The following is a 16,727-nucleotide window of genomic DNA, read 5'->3' on the forward strand; positions in this document are numbered from 1 at the left end:
GAGGTGACAGATGGTGGGTGAAGCTGGCTGCCAAATCCTGTGGATACTCATGGGGGTGGTCAGGATGGGCTGAGGTTCGGTGATAGAGGAAGGAGAAGGGTAGTTCTCCTATGATACCCAGACCCATTTAGACTGAGCTGGGCCGCTCAGTCCCCCTCCTAAGTCAGTCCGTAGTGACTGTCAAAACCCGTTGGGAATAGGTCTGCTACTGCAGTCCCTGATGAAACTAGCAGCTCATCCCCACTCCTTGGGGGTTCTGGTTTCAGATATAATGAAGACACACATGTGGTTCTGTCACCCAGTAAATGAGGTGTGGGGCAGGAGGAGGCAACCTCCCCACCACACACCTGGTATGTAGGCCCCCTCCATGGGCAAAAGCCTCAGGGCCACCCAGGGTGTCTGAGCAGGAAGGTAATCCTGGTGTTCAATCCATCCACCCGCTGGCTCTCCCCAGTCCCTCAGAAACATTCTGTGTGTGCACATGCAGGCGTGCACACACACACACACACACACACACACAAACTTCACGTTCCCTGGCATTCCTGTGGAAGCCAGAGCTAGAGGGCCTGCAGCTGGCCCACCATCTGCCTTCCTAACTTCCAGATCTCTCCTTTCTCAAACCCTGTCAAGACTGAGTTGTAGAGGGGGATTTATTGGTTGGGGGAAGCAAAAGGCTGAAGCTCAGCCACAATGGCTAGAACCCTCGTGCAAAGCCGGTAGCTGAAGGCTTTGCACAGGGCCTGGCACGCCGCATCCTTGGATGAAGGAAAGCTGTTTAGGGAAGTAGGTCCCCAGAGGCCAAGGCCATCAGTCCTCAAGGACACCTTCACAGATGTGGAGGAAAACAGCTCAGAGTCCCCCATCCAGGCCTCACTTGAGCAGGGAGCTCCTCCCACTCCTGTGAGCCACCAGAATGTGGCAGGGGACCCAGCCTGGTCACCCTGTCTCATCTGTTTAACTCTCAACAGGACACCTTCCCCAGGACACAGAAGTCAGACCCCATGGCACCCAGCACACTGATAGCTCTCGGCTTGGCACTTTCTAACACTCAGACGCTTCTCAGCTAGGGAAGAGTGGCTGAGGGACAGCAGCTCTCCAGGCTGCCAGTCCCGCCAGAGGCCGCAAGGACTCTGACCATTTCCCCACACACTGAGGCACAGGCCAGAGCCTGAAAGTGGGCTTGTAGACAACTTTTATGTAATTTGTTCTGAAAGAAAAGTCTGTCAGTCATTAAAATACAACTCGTTGGTCTTTCGGACCAATCCAGTTTTGTGCAGTGGAGTGTGTGGACCCAGCTACTGGGGAGCCTGGAAAATCGCTGGGTCTGGGTTCAAGGCAGCCCCGAGAGACATAGGCCAGAGGCTTTGTCACAAACAAAAAGAGGATTCATTATCTTGTGCAGCCATTACCAAGCCTGCCCCAAAGCATGTCCATTGTCCCAAAGACAGCCCTATACTATTAGCCTCTGGTGCCCGCCCCTCCCCACAAGACTGTCTGCCCTCTGCCCCATTGCATGCGTCTGGTTTGCCTGTCTGCAGACTCCTTCAGAGGTCACCATTACCACTTCACTCCATTCCGTGCACTTGGTTTGTCCTGAACTCCCTATGTGTGTCCTACAGAGCCTGTATCAAGAGCTTCTTTGTAACTGTTTCCAGTCCTCATGGGTGCACACCCGAGAGGTCCTACAGTGCACCTATGCCTGACTTTACAGAAAACTCACAGGAGCAGCCCCTCCCTCCACTCTGTCACCACCCCAAAGGCGTGTCCCCAACTTCCAGCACTTGTTGCTGTGTCTTTGGAGTTGGCCAGCAGTGAGTAGGATAGGACCTGGAAGGAGGTGGCTCACCTTGTCCTAGAGATAAGTAGCATCCGTACCCCTGTGCACTGTCCGTTTGTCTGTACTGGGATGACCGCATCTTCACATCACTTGTCTGTTGCCTGTGCTGGGGCATGTGTAGAATTGGGTCATTTGCAGTTGAGTTTCAAGTTCTTCTGGAGTTACCCTTAAATTTAATGCATTACTATTTTCTTTTTTTCTGCCCCCAAGATCACTAAAAATAGCCCTACTTTGAGTCCTGCCATTGACAGCCCCTGTCTCTTGCCTTGGCCAACCATGGTCCACATGTAGTGGTTTCCCTGATGGCCTCCTGAAACAACCTGGAGCAGTAGGAGCACAGATTCCCTTCAGGGGATCCACATGTGTCCCCCCACATTTAGAGGAGCAGGCTTCTATCACCTTTGCACCCCAGCCCTCCCTGCCTGTCCCCCGGTCACTAGCCATGGCCCTTCCACACACCACCAGTATTAGGCAGAGCTCTAACATGGCCTTCAGATGGAGCAGAAGTGTGGGGCTCAGGACAGCATACAGTGATCAGGGAGACTGAGGCAGGCTTGAGGCTTGGAGTGGATCTGTGCCTCAAACATGCTAGGGTTTAGTGCATGGGGGTCCTGCAGGGCCATGGCATACTTGGTATACAGGCCAGTGCTGCGGTACCCTGCCACATGAGTGATGATGTCATGAGACCCTAAGCCTCCAACCCCCACTCCAGGTGATGGGCTGAGGCAACCCAGACTTTACCCAGCTGAGCTGCTACAGGGGTCTGGGGTAGTATGGTCAAGGGGCAGGGGGATGCAAACTGAAGGAGCAGGGTAGATAGAGCACCGAATGTGGCAAGTCTGGGTGGGGCGGCCAGACACCAGTGCCTGAGGGCAGGGGGCCCTAAGTGCAGTGGCGTCTCCACTCCTTCCCACAGAACCTTAAAAATAGGGCCGCAGCAATGTCCGTCTCAGCAGACCACAGCTCTCTAGAGCTAAGAATATTCTTGAGCCTCTTAATAATTCAAGTCAGATCCAAATAAATTTTCATATTCATCTGCAGTTTCTGTGACCCTTCCCAGAATCCCCACCCCTGTGCGGCAGCTGGGAGAAGGTGGCTTCCAGGGAGAGGCAGCCTAAACTGTGTAGCTCACGACCTCAACCGTTTCTGTTTCCTGCTCACATGGCCACCAGGAATGGCGGACTGCCTGGTCTGGAGTGGTCTACTATGATCTGACCCTGGCCAACCCTGAGGAGAGAGGCCCAAGCCATCATGGTTCCTATATACCGGGAAGATCAGGCTAGGAAACCTTGACCCTTCCTCAACACCTCACTAGAGCTGCTTGCTGTCTCCTGGCTTTTGGGGAGCTCACCTGCTCCTTAGATACCAGTGTCTCCTACCTCGTTCCACAGGAGTATTGTCCTACCTCCTCAGAAGAGTTCTCGGAGGGCTAGGTCTGAGGCCCTGACGTGGGGATTGCATCTGTACAGGACTTCAGCACAAGGTCTCTGTTCTTGAATGCTGAATGTGCCTGGCCAAGTCACTCTGCCTCTGGGTGCCTCTTTCCTTAACAGGGAGTTGGTGGGTGTAATGTCTCCACAATCAGCAGAATGTCAGCCTGGACCACCTTCCCCTCCAGAGACAGTGCCAGGGTGAATACACCCCCAACTGCTTGTCAGCTGAAGATCTGGTATCACAGGTGGGGAGCAAGCATCAGCATGATGAGGTAGAGGATCACTCACCTGGCCCACTCACCCCAACATCAGCCCAACCCAGCATCTCTGCCACACCGTCCTGACCAGGTCCAGCAAGAAGTTTTACCAAATTATTAATTAAAAGCAGAGGTGAAGAATCCAGGCCCTGCTGACTTGCAGAGGAATGGCCCGAGAGGTAGTCAGGTGGGTGTCACAGCGGTAACGGTGTAGGACTCTGGTTCCTATTCGCCACACAGAGAAGGTGCCCACTGCACCAGGTCCTTAAGGGCTCCCAGGAAATGGGAAAATGAAGCACAGGGGCTGGGACTCCAGGCAGAAGCACCTGGATCAGGTCCTGATGTAGAACTGGTAATGTCATCCTTGGGTTGGGGTCTTGTCTTGTTTCAAACAAGGTCTTATCACAGCCGAAGGTGGATGACCGTAAGCCTCTCTGGTCTTCCTTCACCTAGCTCCTCGCAGTGGGGCTACAGGTCTGAGCCACCACACTGCTGTTGGGGATCAAACCCAAAGGCTCTGCGTTTGCTGGACAAACACTACCAAGTGAACGACATCCCAGCTTCCATTTAGGTTTTTCCTCCTTTAGATCTCATCCACGGTGGTTTCCTAGTCAAAGCCATGAGCCCGAGTTGTCTGGGAGTCAAGTGAATGCTTGTGCAAGGCTTGTAGGGAGAAGCTTGCACCTCCTTCCCTGAGTCTCCACTCACAGGCAAACTGTTATTTTAGCACATGGCTGTTTACTCCATTCTTTAAAAAGGATGTTTATGTGTGTGTCTGGGTGGTATGTGCATGTGTCTGTAGTACCTGAGGAGCAAGAAGAGGACCTCACACTGGAATTACAGACTGTGGTGAGCCAGACATGAGTGCTAGGAACTGAACTCTGCAAGAGTAACGAGTGCTTGAGAGCTCTTACCCAAGGAACCGCCTCTCCAGACTGGGCGCTTACCTCTAATGAACATGCAAACATTGCTCCTCCCCTTCTTCCCCAGCTAGATTGACTTCTTGTTGCTGACCATCCATCCTCTGTTCCCTTATGTTAGCCATTGCTCATGTGCCCCTGAGCGTGCATGCACACCTGCACACATGCACACTCCCACACATGTCCTTGCACACGGGACACTCAGCTGAGTAGGGTATCACAATTACATTTGTTTTACTTGTGCAACCTCTTGTTCCCTCTGGGCTTAACAACTGCCTTGTCTAGTGAGGGGCTGGCTCACCTTCTGTGCACCCGTTATTTAATTCTCACCCCCCTCAATGGAACCCAACAGTACCCATCTCCTTCAGGAGCATTAGCATCAGAAGGCCGTGTGGGAGCTTGACTCCTTGGCACCTCTGGTAGCCATTCTCCAAGAAAGCCTAGCGCCCCACCCTTCTAAATTTGTCTAGTTGACTGGCACTAGGGTCACTTGTATGACTCATGAAGGATGACAAAGGCAAGCAGGGACTATTCCCAATGTTAGCTTGTAGAATATGTGTGGCTGGCTCTCCCTCTCTCTTCCCCTCCCTTCTTCCTTCTCTCCTTCCCTCCCTCCCTCCTTCTCTCCTTCCCTCCCTCCTTCTCTCCTTCCCTTCCTCCTTCTCTCCTTCCCTCCCTCCTTCTCTCCTTTCCTCCCTCCTTCTCTCTCTCCCTCCCTCCCTCTGATATTTTCAGCTGCCATGTCATAAGCTGCTCTGAGGAAGCCATCTTGGAAATGTCTGCTCTACCTTTCCATACTTTGGCTGATAACAGCCCTGGCTGTCATATTTGTGTCTTCTTGAGACCCTGAGGGAGAGCCCCTAGCCCATCTGCTCCCAGTACTTTTGTCCCTCAGAAACCACATACCTCAATGAGTCTCTCTGGTCCAAGGTAATTTGTTTGCCAAAAGAGATAAGTGGTACACATGCATTCTTCCTCCCAGACCAACCCATCCCCGTAGCCTCTTGCTGATGTACCACCACAGGTCACCAGAGGTAGCCCTCCTATACTTGGGGGTTTTTCATCATGACCTTGGGATTCAGGTCGGTACCCCATACAATTCTTCATCTCACCAAAGTGTCTGTTTCAAAGCTGCACCACAAGATCCTTCAAGCTGTGTCCCTATCCTTTCTACCTCAGACACCAGTGCTCCCGGAGCTGGAGAATCTAAAATGAGGCTCAAAAACAAACAAACAAAAAAAATCCTACCACGACAGTTCTTGTACCAGCAAGCTAGAGTGTGTCTCAGTGGTAGAGCACCTGCCTAGCATGGATTTGATCCCCTAGCCCTCAACCACACACACCAAAATAGTTCCTGTAGTGGTGACAGTTTTGTTGGTAAGGTACAGAAACATCCTTTCAGGTGTTTGTGATGTCCTGTAATGTTAGCTAGTTTCCCCTGCCAATTATGTGGAGCAGGGCCACTGTAGTTTGTCAGCTTTTACAACACTAACACAATGCTGGAGAGAATCATCTTAAAGAAAAGTCTATTTTGGCTCATGACCATGGGTACCAGTAGCTTTGGAGCCTATGAGGAAGCAGCACACCTTAGTCAGGAGCCAGGATTGGTCTCATGACAACCAGAAAGCAAGGGGGTGAGGGAACAGGGTCCTGTGGTCCCCTTCAGGATCACATCTCTAATGTCTCACCTAAGCCTCCCCTCATAAAGGTCTACCATCTCCCCAGAGTGACAGAGAAGGGGCAGAAAGCCTTCCACATCTGGGTCTCCATGGTCCTATCGAGGAGATGATCCAGATCCTGTCCTGGAGGCTGATGCCAGGGCTAGGACCCCAATGAGAGGGTAGGGCACTATTCAGTCTGAAGCTCTGTTGGCCCCCTTGGCTCTCGTGCTGTAGGGCCCTGGCACAGGAGCAAGCAGAGCAGTGCCTTGCTTATGGTCTCCCCTCTCTCTAGGCTCGTGATTCACAACCTGTAGGGGTCACATGACCATTTCACAGGAGTGGCATATCAGATATTCTAAATATCATACATTTACGCTATGATTCATAACAGTAGCAAAATTACGGTTACAAAGTAGCAACAGAAATAACATTGGTTGGGAGTCACCATAACTTGAGGAACTGTGTTAAAGGAGGCTGAGAACCTCTGCTCTAGGTGAGCCTTGTTCCCTCTGCCTCTAGGAGGAACAGTGGAGTCAAGCAGAGCCACCCTGGTTACAGTCAGACTCCAGATGCCCTCTAATGGAAGCTGAGCAAAGTAGATGTAGATCCTGATGGCTCATGGGGGCAGAGCTGAGCCTCTGGTGGTCCAGACATAGTTCTCCTAATCTCCACCAGGCTTCTCCCATGTCAGGGCATGCTGGCTTCATGCCCACACACTCTTCTTCCCCCGTTTGGTTACCCTGGGCAAATCTCTATCCATTGGCTGCAGCAGAAGCCCCAAGCACTTCAGGGTAGTTTCAGCCTAAGCCACATCATGCGTCCTGCAACATGAGACATATCAAAACCCAGCCAGAACCAGGAACCTGGATAAGCCTTAGCTCATCTTGGGAGAAGGAGGACTTGTCAGTGGACCAAAGCTGTTTCCAATCGTAGGTACCCGTGTGAGAACACAAAGGTGGGTGCCTGAGGTGAAGAAACTGGAGGCCTCAGGACCTCATGCAACTTGGTCTCTGAGGTCCTAGGAAAATTCTACCTCCCAGACATCCTCTTCCTCTGCTGACAAGGAACAGTATGATTAAGGCTCCATTATTAACTTGCCAATCTTATTTCTGGGGCACAGCCGCTAACAGCTTAGGGGACCCACTTGGCATATAACGAGGTCTCCATGACAAATTACTTGGCTATCAATTAACTATCTGGGGAAATGTCATGCAGGATCCGTCATGCTGGCAGGGGAGAGAGAGCCAATTAACCTGGAGCAGTCAATCCAATCCATACTCAGCCTCCAGCAGGGCTGGAAATGAGGCGAAGGAGCCTGCAGGGGCCCAGAGCAGGCAGAGCCTTCCCACCACCCCAGACGGACACAGGCTCTGTCCCTTCGTTCATAACACGGTCACCATTCATCTGCCTGAAGAGGTCTCTGCTGAGGGGACCATTGGTTGGGTTAGAGCATCGCTGGGGAGGGATAACCTCACAGCCCGTGTCCACTACATGACTGCAGGCAGCAAAGGCATGACAACATCCTCAAGGTGAAAGAGTGGACAGAGCCCAGAAACAGTGCTGGGGACAGAGAAGCAAAGAGCAGCCCAGGTACTGCCTCAGGTCAGGTTGCACTGGCCACACACTTGCGGCAACCGGCAGAACCCTAGTTCTGCTTCTGGCAAACCTACAAGGCTCTGGGGTGGTCTCCGAGTCTTTCTGGGGCTGCTTTTCCCATCCGTGATATGGGGTGCGGGTGACGCACTGCAGCTCTGGCTAAATGTGATTCCCTCCCTCGATCTGACAGGTTCAGGCTTGACCCTGACTCCTGAAGGCCAGAACTGGTGTCCTGGGGTAGGCGACAGTCATCCAGGATGAAGCACAGGAGCCCCTCAGTTGGCGTTATAAGCCACAGAGATGGAGGACTCTGGGCCATTACTGCCTGTGCCTTTGGAGATGTGGCTTTGCTTTTAGAAAGGCCCCCTGGGTGCTGCAGGTACCCACTCAGAACAGCTGCCCAGACCCTGACCGGTCCACCATACCCTGTGGCTTTGTCCCTGATGCCCAGCCAACTTCCCGGTCCACTCAGCAACCAGTGATTGGCAGCTGCCACTTCCCAGCCCCCAAGCCTCATGCCTATTCATGACACTGACATATGGCACCTCCGTGGGGGGCTGGAGGGAGCTGCTAGTTGAGAGAGTGCAGCGTGTCCCCATTCGAGCCCTGCTGAAGCAAAACAAATGCAAGATGCGAGGGGAGCAGAGGCGGCCTGGAGGCGTGTGCGCGCCTGTGTCTGCACACTCGCCCTGCAGGGACGCTGGGAGGAGGATGCAGGGCAAACCAAGGCTGCAGGGAATCAGGGGTCCTGAGGAATCAGGCTGTCTGTCCACTGCTCCAGGCAGGCTTGCACAACAAATTTTCCTCTCTTACACTGAACTCTGGGCTACAGGCCACGGGAGCATGCCAGAGGTCTGCAACCACACAAAAGAACAGATCTTTGGCAATGTTCTTTTCGTAATCATGACAATTCTAGCATCAATCCAGAGGGCTCCAGGCTCAACCAGTGTCTTGTCTTTCTATCTTTTCATTGTGTACTGGGATAGAGTCTCCCCTTGTAGCCCGTGGCTGGGAACTCCTGCCCCAGCTCCTAATCACAGATGTGTACCACTGTGCTCTGGAGGTGCCATGGCCCACAAAGGTCTTGTCTCACACTTGGCACACCTTCCATTATCCTGTTCCTGGGGCTGAAGAAGTGGGTTTGGCTTTCAGGCACCCTTGGGAGGGAAGAGGTTAAGGGCTCTTTTTCTCAGTTCAGGCCTGGAAACCAACTTGGTGTGTGTATCCTGGAAATACCAGTAAGTCCAGGAGCTGCGGCCCTGGAGATTTAGAACAGTCTCCCAAGCTTGCACTGCCACCTGTCCCCAATGATGACAAGAAAAAGTCAGGGGAGAAGGAAAAGGCTAGAGATTGGTAGAGATACCGCCACACTGTGGGCCTGCCTCAGGGAGATACCTCCAAGTCATGGGCCTGTCTCTGGGAGTTGAAGAGCTTCAGAGTGCTGTCCATCAACGCCCCTCCCCAAAGCTGTACTGGGTGGGGACTGAAACCCTGCAGACACTCCTGCCCCCAGCCCTGGCAGGCTGTCTAAGTGTCCTGACCTGCCTGTCCTTACTGTGGAAGAGCTTCCCCTGGACCAGCAGTGTTTGGGCAGCCACAGCCCCTACCCTGATGGGACAGGCTCAGGTTGACTGGGCACCGGGCCGACTATGTTTCAGGCACCGCTGTGCATTGAGGCATCTGCTGCCACCATCTCCGGGCAGATGGCTGCCAGTGAGCTAAGTGTGTGCGGGGGAAGGGGTGCCATAGGAACCCCTTCCCGCAGGGAGCTTGGGGGCGGGAGAGGCAGGCACCAGCTAGAGTGAGCAGGGAGCAGACCACATCCAAAGGAGAGGCTGGAACCACATGGACTCTGAGTGCTGTAAAGGCAACGAGTTTGTGGAGTCCTTGCCCGTCCTCGGGAAAGAGGTGGGGTATCTTATAAAGCTGGGTTAGCCTGTCCCATCAAGCCTGGCTGGGTGGTCTTGGGCAACTCTTTTCTTTCAGGTTCCCAATGCCTGACAGAAAAACATCTTCAGACATCTGCCAGCTCCCAAACTTGAAGCTTCAGTAGGATGAGGGTGTCACCAGCACGCAGACACTTGTCTGTCAGGGGGCGGTACAGTGAAGACAGCACACCACACCAGGTTCACCCAAGGCTCTCCAAGGCTGGTCTTTGGGCCGTGTTAGTTGAGGTCACCGTGCCAGGCAGGGCTCTTTACCAGCCATTCCTAGCCACACTGGAAGCAAATGGAACCACAGGGGCTAGTCTCCTGGCCAAGATACTAGCTGGGGTCAGAGATCTACTCCTTTCTTGGCTATATCCCCAAAGCCATGCCTACTGCACTCAAGAGTTACAGAGAAAGAGCCAGGAGCCCCCACATCTCAAGGAAGAGATAAACAGAATCCACCCTGGAAAGTTATTGAAAGGCAGGTCCTCCAGAGACATTAGGAGGAACTGTGGGAAAGTCATCGAGGAAAGAGCAAAGCCCTAGTCAGCAACCCTGAAGGCCTATCAGGTACCCCAGGTCCAAGGCCTGTAGCCAGAGCTTGTAGGTTTGATGAGGCTGTCTTCGTTGCTACAGACACCTTGTGATGGTTTATGGTCGTTGCCTCCTAAGACTGGGCTGAGGCAAAGCTCGGGAGGTCTGCGTGGCAAGTGAGCTTCCGGATGCAAGACGGGGCCAGGGAGCTGGTCTGCCCCATGCCATCTCTAGCATGTGGACCTGTGACAACTGTTCTACAGAGATGCTGACTGGTGCCCCAGAAGCCCAGGGAGGGCAGGACGTGGGTCTTCTCTCCTTCCCTCTAGGCCTAAAGTGATTGCTCCTAGCTGGCCACAAACTCTCCAGCTCTTACCAAATGCTTCCTCCTGCCATGACTCAGCCCGGCTGTTACTCAGCTTCCCTTTTGCTGGCAGCTGCCTTTTGTTTTTTGTTTTTAATTTTAGTTTGTTTGGGTTCCCCCACCCAAGTGTAATACTGGCAATGAGCCAAGGCAGGGGGTCTCTTGCAGCACTGACCTCTGCCCATGAGTGACCAGGAGTGGCTCCCCTGGTCACGATGGCTAAAGGTGGACAATGATCAAACCCTGGGTCTAATCACCTGGACACTAGAGACTTGGTCACCTCCAGAGAAAATTCAGGCCCCACCTCAGTCCCACCATCGGTTCGGACAGATTCTACAGTTACCGGGACCTCTATCCGTCTGAAGCCAGCCTTCCCAGCTGCCCCGTGACCGAAGGAGCCAATGTGCCCCTGGTGTCATAGTGCGTAGATCCAAGCTTACAGCGTAGATCAGAGGTTCTCTTGGAAAAGGAAAGACCCAGAGTCCCAGTTTTCAAAGGGCGGGCAAACAGAACACAGGCTGTCCTGAAGAGGTGTTCATGGCTGCCCTGGAAGGCTAATGGAGGGTAGCCTGGTCTGAGGTTCCTCCACCTTTCATAGGTACCACGTCAGGCAAAGTGGGCCCAATAGGGATGATTCTGTCCTGGGTCCAGATAACAGAATGGGCAGATGAGGGATGAGGCACTTGAGCCTAAGACCCAGGCTTTTCTTCCCTTATCTTGAAGTGGGGTTGGCATCTCCTTTAAAGGTGACAGCCAACAGGTAAGGCAGGAAAGGTAAAGCACACTGACAGCACGTTTCAGTTTCCACCCCAAAGGTTCACTAAGGAGAGCTTTTGTGTTTAGGGAGGAGGAATCAACTTGAACCCAAGGGGACTTGGGGAGGAGAAAGGATTTGGCATGGGCATCCAGGGGCTCGCTGATGCTCTTGTGACCCCAGAGAACAGCCCGCTGGCAGGAGGGATGGAAGGTCTCTGCCTCCTGGACAGGGGCCCAAGGCTTCAAAACACAGAAAGAGCTAGGGCCCTGGTGAATGGTGCCTTCATGGTACCTCATGGGAGAGGATAACCACAGACAGACATGGGGTTCAGAATACCAAGTGAGACAGTTCTACAACAGAATCAGCCAGCTCTGCCCTGCCCAAACCTTTCTTCCTACCTGCAGTGTCTTCTCAGCCCCTCCCTTCTCTCCTGCTCTGTGCCCATGTCTCATGCAAGGGGTTGGATGGCATCCATAGAAAGATGTGTCTGCCTAGGACTGGGGACTTTTATAGACAAGTTTTCACAGATGTCACCAACGTGCATACCTCGAATACATGTTTCCCATCCCTGGGCATAGGCCCAGTGTTCCACATTTGCTGTCCTTAAAAGCCAGGGTTCCGTGGCCATTGCTTCAGTGATGGTCTGATAGGTGGGGAGCTGAGTGTTGGGGCTGAATCCCTTCTAGTTGCCAGGGAGTCGGGGAAGAAGGGTCTGTACATGTGCTGACTGAAGGAAGATGAGACCTTTCGCCAACAAGGTAGCTGCCACCTTCTCAAAAAGGAGAAAAGATGTCAGATGTGATGCATACACCTTTAGTCTTGGCACTCAGAGGCAGATGCGGGTGATCTCTGCAATTTCAGAGTTGGCCTGGTCAATATGGTGTGACCCTGTCTCAAGAAGAGGAGAAAAGAAAAAGAAACACAGAGGCCCTGGGAAGGAAGGCAGAGGCTGTGATGGGACTGATACTCGTGAGCCAGGAATGCTGATGGCCACCATCATCTCGGCAGCTGGAGAAAGGCCTAAGGTGAGCTCTGAAGGATTTATTCCATCCAGCACCTTTATTTTAGACTTTCTGGTCCCCAGAGATGTGAAGGAATCATTTCTCCCAGGCCAGAGCTGAGTGTGGAACATGGCAGTGGTCAAAGAAGACAGGTTCAGGTTTGAACCCACAACCCTCCAGCCAAGTGTTTGTTCCTTCCTTTGTCTCCATGGTATAGTTCTTGCTCACCTCCTGATGTGTAAATATCTGACCCAGCCTTCTGACTCAATCCGTTTTAGCAGTCTCTCACCAATCCAGAAGGTTGCTAGGGATGTTGGCTGAAAAGCCCCTTGCTGGTAACATAAATGGCAACCGCCTTCCTCTTCCTGGGACCCTATCTTTCTCAGGTGGAATGGAGAACTCTTGTTCACTGGCTCCCTTGCAGCTACAATACCAGCAGTTGACCAAGCCCTACTATCCAGTTCCCTGCCTCCCAGAGACAATCATTACGAAAGCAAGAGAGCTGAGGACCATGGCTCTCAGGAGAGCAGATGTAGGCTGCTGGGCCCATGCCCATTGCTAGAAAATTATGTTTGGAGCATGACTGTTGGCTGTGTGACCTCCAAAGCTCTATTCTTCCTTGGCTGAATGAATATCCTTTCCCATGGAGCCAGCCCAAGTGAGTTCTGTTGGCCTGTGGAAATGTGTAGGCTGAAGGGTGTCCTGGGCATGACTCTCAGCTCTGCCCATGAAGGAAGGAGGCCTTGCTCGAGACTCCTGAGTTCCTTGCTCTCCCAGCCTGGCTGTATGGGAGACCTCATTGGAACATGGCTGAGCAGCAGGTCCCAGAATCAGCATAGAGCGGAAACACTGCAGGTCAGGACACTGGGTCCCGTGACCCTCCACAGTCCCTATCCTAGTGTTCATTCTGCTCCCACATAGCCTCAGCCCCCACCCCCAGTCCTCGCGAGGGTTTGGTCCTTGCTCCTTCTGTCCGTCCTCTTTCTCTGTACTACCTCCTTCTTAGAAATGAAGTCATCTAGAAAAATAATCCAAAATTAGAAAGGGAGAAAAAAAAAAAAAAAACTAAGAAAGTGGGATTTTTTTCCCCCTTCAAACATTTGGTAAGACACCTCCCACACGGATGAGTGTCCACAGGGGCCTGTTTTGGTTTAAGGAGACTGTGCCTCAGGCTGGGTGAGGCAGTGGGCCCCTTGGGCGCCGTGCATGCTAGGGGTCTGCATGATACCTTTCTTTTTCACCTAGCAAGGGTCAGACACCAATATCTGATCTGGGAAGCCCTGCCCCCACCCCCAGAGCTGTCCTCTGTATGCAGAGGCCCAAGTCTAGAGGAGAACCCTTTTGGGTGCCAGGCCAGGGACAGGCCTTACCTTAGCTCTTAGGTGGCTCCCTGCCTCCTGTCTCTCCCTCTTCCCACCAGCCCACGCGCCCTGCTGCAGAGTTCTCGTTTGTTTATTTATAATTTATATACTCAGCCTGCTTCCAAGAATGCTCCGAGGCCCTTGCTGGAAGAGCAGCTTCCTGGCTGCTCTGTGCTGCTGTCAGTCCTGGGCTGCAGGCTGTGTGCACGCCATTGCTCTCCAGCAGACTGCTCAGCAAGGCTTCCACAGCCCTCCAGATGGGAGCTGTGGCCCCAAACACAGTCTTCCCCGTACCACCTGTGTGCCTGGCTTTAGGATGCAGCATCCAAAGCCCAGGATGCCTTCCTCCCTCCTGACCAGGCCCTTCCTCAGGAATTTCAGGAAGGGAAGGGTGGAGGAAACTATACCCATGACCCTTGACCCTTGACCCTTGACCCTTGGCCCAGGGCTGTAAATAGATGGTAAATACTGTCTTCAGGACTTGGATACTAAGATGATCCAGAAGTGAGGTGTAGTAAGGATATGTGTGAGGACAGGTGCATTGGGCCGTGGTGAAGTCACAGCTTTGGCGATAAGGGAGGCACCTCTGAAGAGCTAGGCAGTCTCTAACCCCAGGGATTTGAGATAAGTAATCCACGCTTAGCTGGGTGGCGGTGGCACACCCCCTTTGGTCCTGTCACTCCAGAGGCAGAGGCGGGAGGATCTCTGAGTTCACGGCCAGACCAATCTACAAATTGAATTCCAGGATAGCCAGGGCCACACAGAGAAATCCTGTCTTGAAAAACCAAGAGACTTTCCTCTGGCAGCAGCCACTGGCTGAACCAAGATGGTGCATACAAATATATCCTGGAGTTATGGAGGAAGAAGCCGTCTGACGTGATGCGCTTTCTTCTGAGGGTGGGTCCGCTGCTGGCTCTCCGCGTTGTGCTGCACGGGGCTCCCTGCCCCACCCGGCCTGATAAAGTGCAAAGACTGGGATAAAGGCTAAGCAAGGTTATGTCATTTACAGAATTCGTGTCCGACGTGGTGGTCTCAAACGCCCAGTTCCTAAGGGTGCAACTTACGGCAAACCTGTCTACCGTGGAGCTAACCAGCTAAAACTTGCCCAAAGCCTGTTGCTGAGGAGAGAGCTGGGCGCCATTGTGGGGCTTTGAGAGTCCTGAATTCCTACAGGGTTGGTGAAGATTCCACATGTAAATGTTTTGAGGATGATCCTCATTGATCCATTCCATAAAGCTATCAGAAAAAATTCTGACCCCCCGTGGATCACCAAACCAGTCCACAAGCACAGAGAGGTGCGTGGGCTGACATCTGTGGCCGCAAGAGCCGTGGCCTTGGAAAGGGTCACAATTCCGCCACGCTATTGGTGGATCTCGCCGTGCAGCCTGGAGCAGGCGCAGTACCTTCCAGCTCCACCGTTACCACCAATACTCGTAATATCTGTACAATTCATATCCAGTAAACAATTTAGGACAGTCAAGAAAAAGAAAAAAATAATAACAAAGAAATCCCAGTTTTTTAAAACATTAAAGTTTGGAGTTACTTGCTAAATAGCCAAAGCTAATTAAGTTACACACAGAATCATAGATGGTACAGTGTAATGTGACACTCTTCCTGGGGAAAACTGAGCAAACATCTACTCACCCCCAGACAGAGAGCCATTGATAGACCACAGTAAGGAAACCACCAATACCCAACTTGGGGAACCAATGAGGTTATTGGGGTTCCTTACAGGAATGTGGGTGAGAGGTTACTTACAGGAGCAGAAATGACTCACAGCTGTGTCACATCAGTCCCACCCCAGCATAGGTGACAGCTCACAAAATGGGACCTGGAGCACACTGCAGCCTGCAGGCAGCTCAGCTGGTTGGAGAGCAGCTTTTCCAGGAGGTTCGGTTGGTCGGCCTCTCCCTGGCTGCGAGTCTTCAGGGCCTTCTGTTCAGTTTCAAGGCCTCCCCGAGCTTAGGGCTCTTTCTTTCCTACAGGATAGAATATTTTACCTCCTGTTGCCTCACCTACGAATGTCCCGTGTCTCCATGAGCTTCCCTCCTCCTTGCCTTGTGAGAACGGCCAAGAGGAAGCTCTCTCGGCTCCTAGGTCATTTCCTGGCAACGCAAAGGCAGACGACTCCAGGGAAAGGCACGTCCTGGGCAGCCAGACTAGGCTGAATATTAGGGGTGACATAGGATTGTCATCAGGGGATGCCCCAGACCCAAATTCTTAATCTTAACTTCCACCAGCTGCTTTTGAGGCCCCTGAACGTCTCGCTCCTGGAAAGAGATGACTGCATCCTCGGTTGGCCTTTCCTCGCCGGCTTCTTGGGGCTTCCTTGTCAGTACAATGGCCTCCTCCTAACAACCTGTCTCCGGCTATGTAACAGCATCTCTGGCTTATTCCTCTGCCAGCTCTGAAGCTCTGGCAGAGCAGGTCAATGCCATTGCCAGCCATGGAGTATGCAACGGGCTGCCCCTTCCTCCACATCCACAGGGCTGACCATTGCCAGCGCAGAGGCCAGGAAACCCTGGCAGGGCAAGGCTGTGGGAATTGCCCCTGGGAAAGTGACGGCAAGAGAAGATGCCATCTGGGGCATGTTGGGGGATATTCCACCACTTGGTGGGCCCACTGCCGAGAGTGACCTTTCCCAGGTGCTGGCTCTCCTTGTCACTCAGCTCCATGGTGCCACAGATGTCCTGGCTGTGAGAGCTAAAGCATAGCAGCTGCCATTCCTAGCCACAAGGCTCCATGCCAGAACACAGGAGTCAAATGGACCCCATAATGACACAGCCTAAAACCCTCAGATTCTAGGACTAAGGAAGCAGGGGCGGGTGGACAGGGGAAAACCAAGCAAGATCCTGACAGAAATGCCTTTGGGAGCATCTGCTGCCAGAGTGGCCCGTGCTGTGCCTGCAAGGCCAGTGAGCATATGGTTGCCCTCACCACCTAAGCCACATGCCGGCAGAGAGCTTCCCTCACAGCGCCTAGCCTCACGGGGAAGCCGTTTGTCCGGATGTTTGGACACAATTCTGGGCAGTCCCAGAAGCTCAGCTGGCTTCCTGCCTGGTCACGTGATTCCCCAGA

The 16,727-nt window shown here is 52.9% G+C and overlaps 1 pseudogene across 1 annotated transcript; it reads left to right on the forward strand.

Moving 5' to 3' along the window:
• Positions 1-12,417: 12,417 nt before the first annotated feature.
• LOC308425271 (large ribosomal subunit protein eL15-like) lies at positions 12,418-15,086 on the forward strand (annotated as a pseudogene). The gene is made up of 2 exons: positions 12,418-12,446; positions 14,456-15,086. The product of its transcript is annotated as a large ribosomal subunit protein eL15-like (transcript).
• The last annotated feature ends 1,641 nt before the right edge of the window (positions 15,087-16,727 follow it).

Source organism: Micromys minutus, assembly GCF_963924665.1.
Source record: "Micromys minutus genome assembly, chromosome: 10".
Classification (NCBI taxonomy): Eukaryota; Metazoa; Chordata; class Mammalia; order Rodentia; family Muridae; genus Micromys; species Micromys minutus.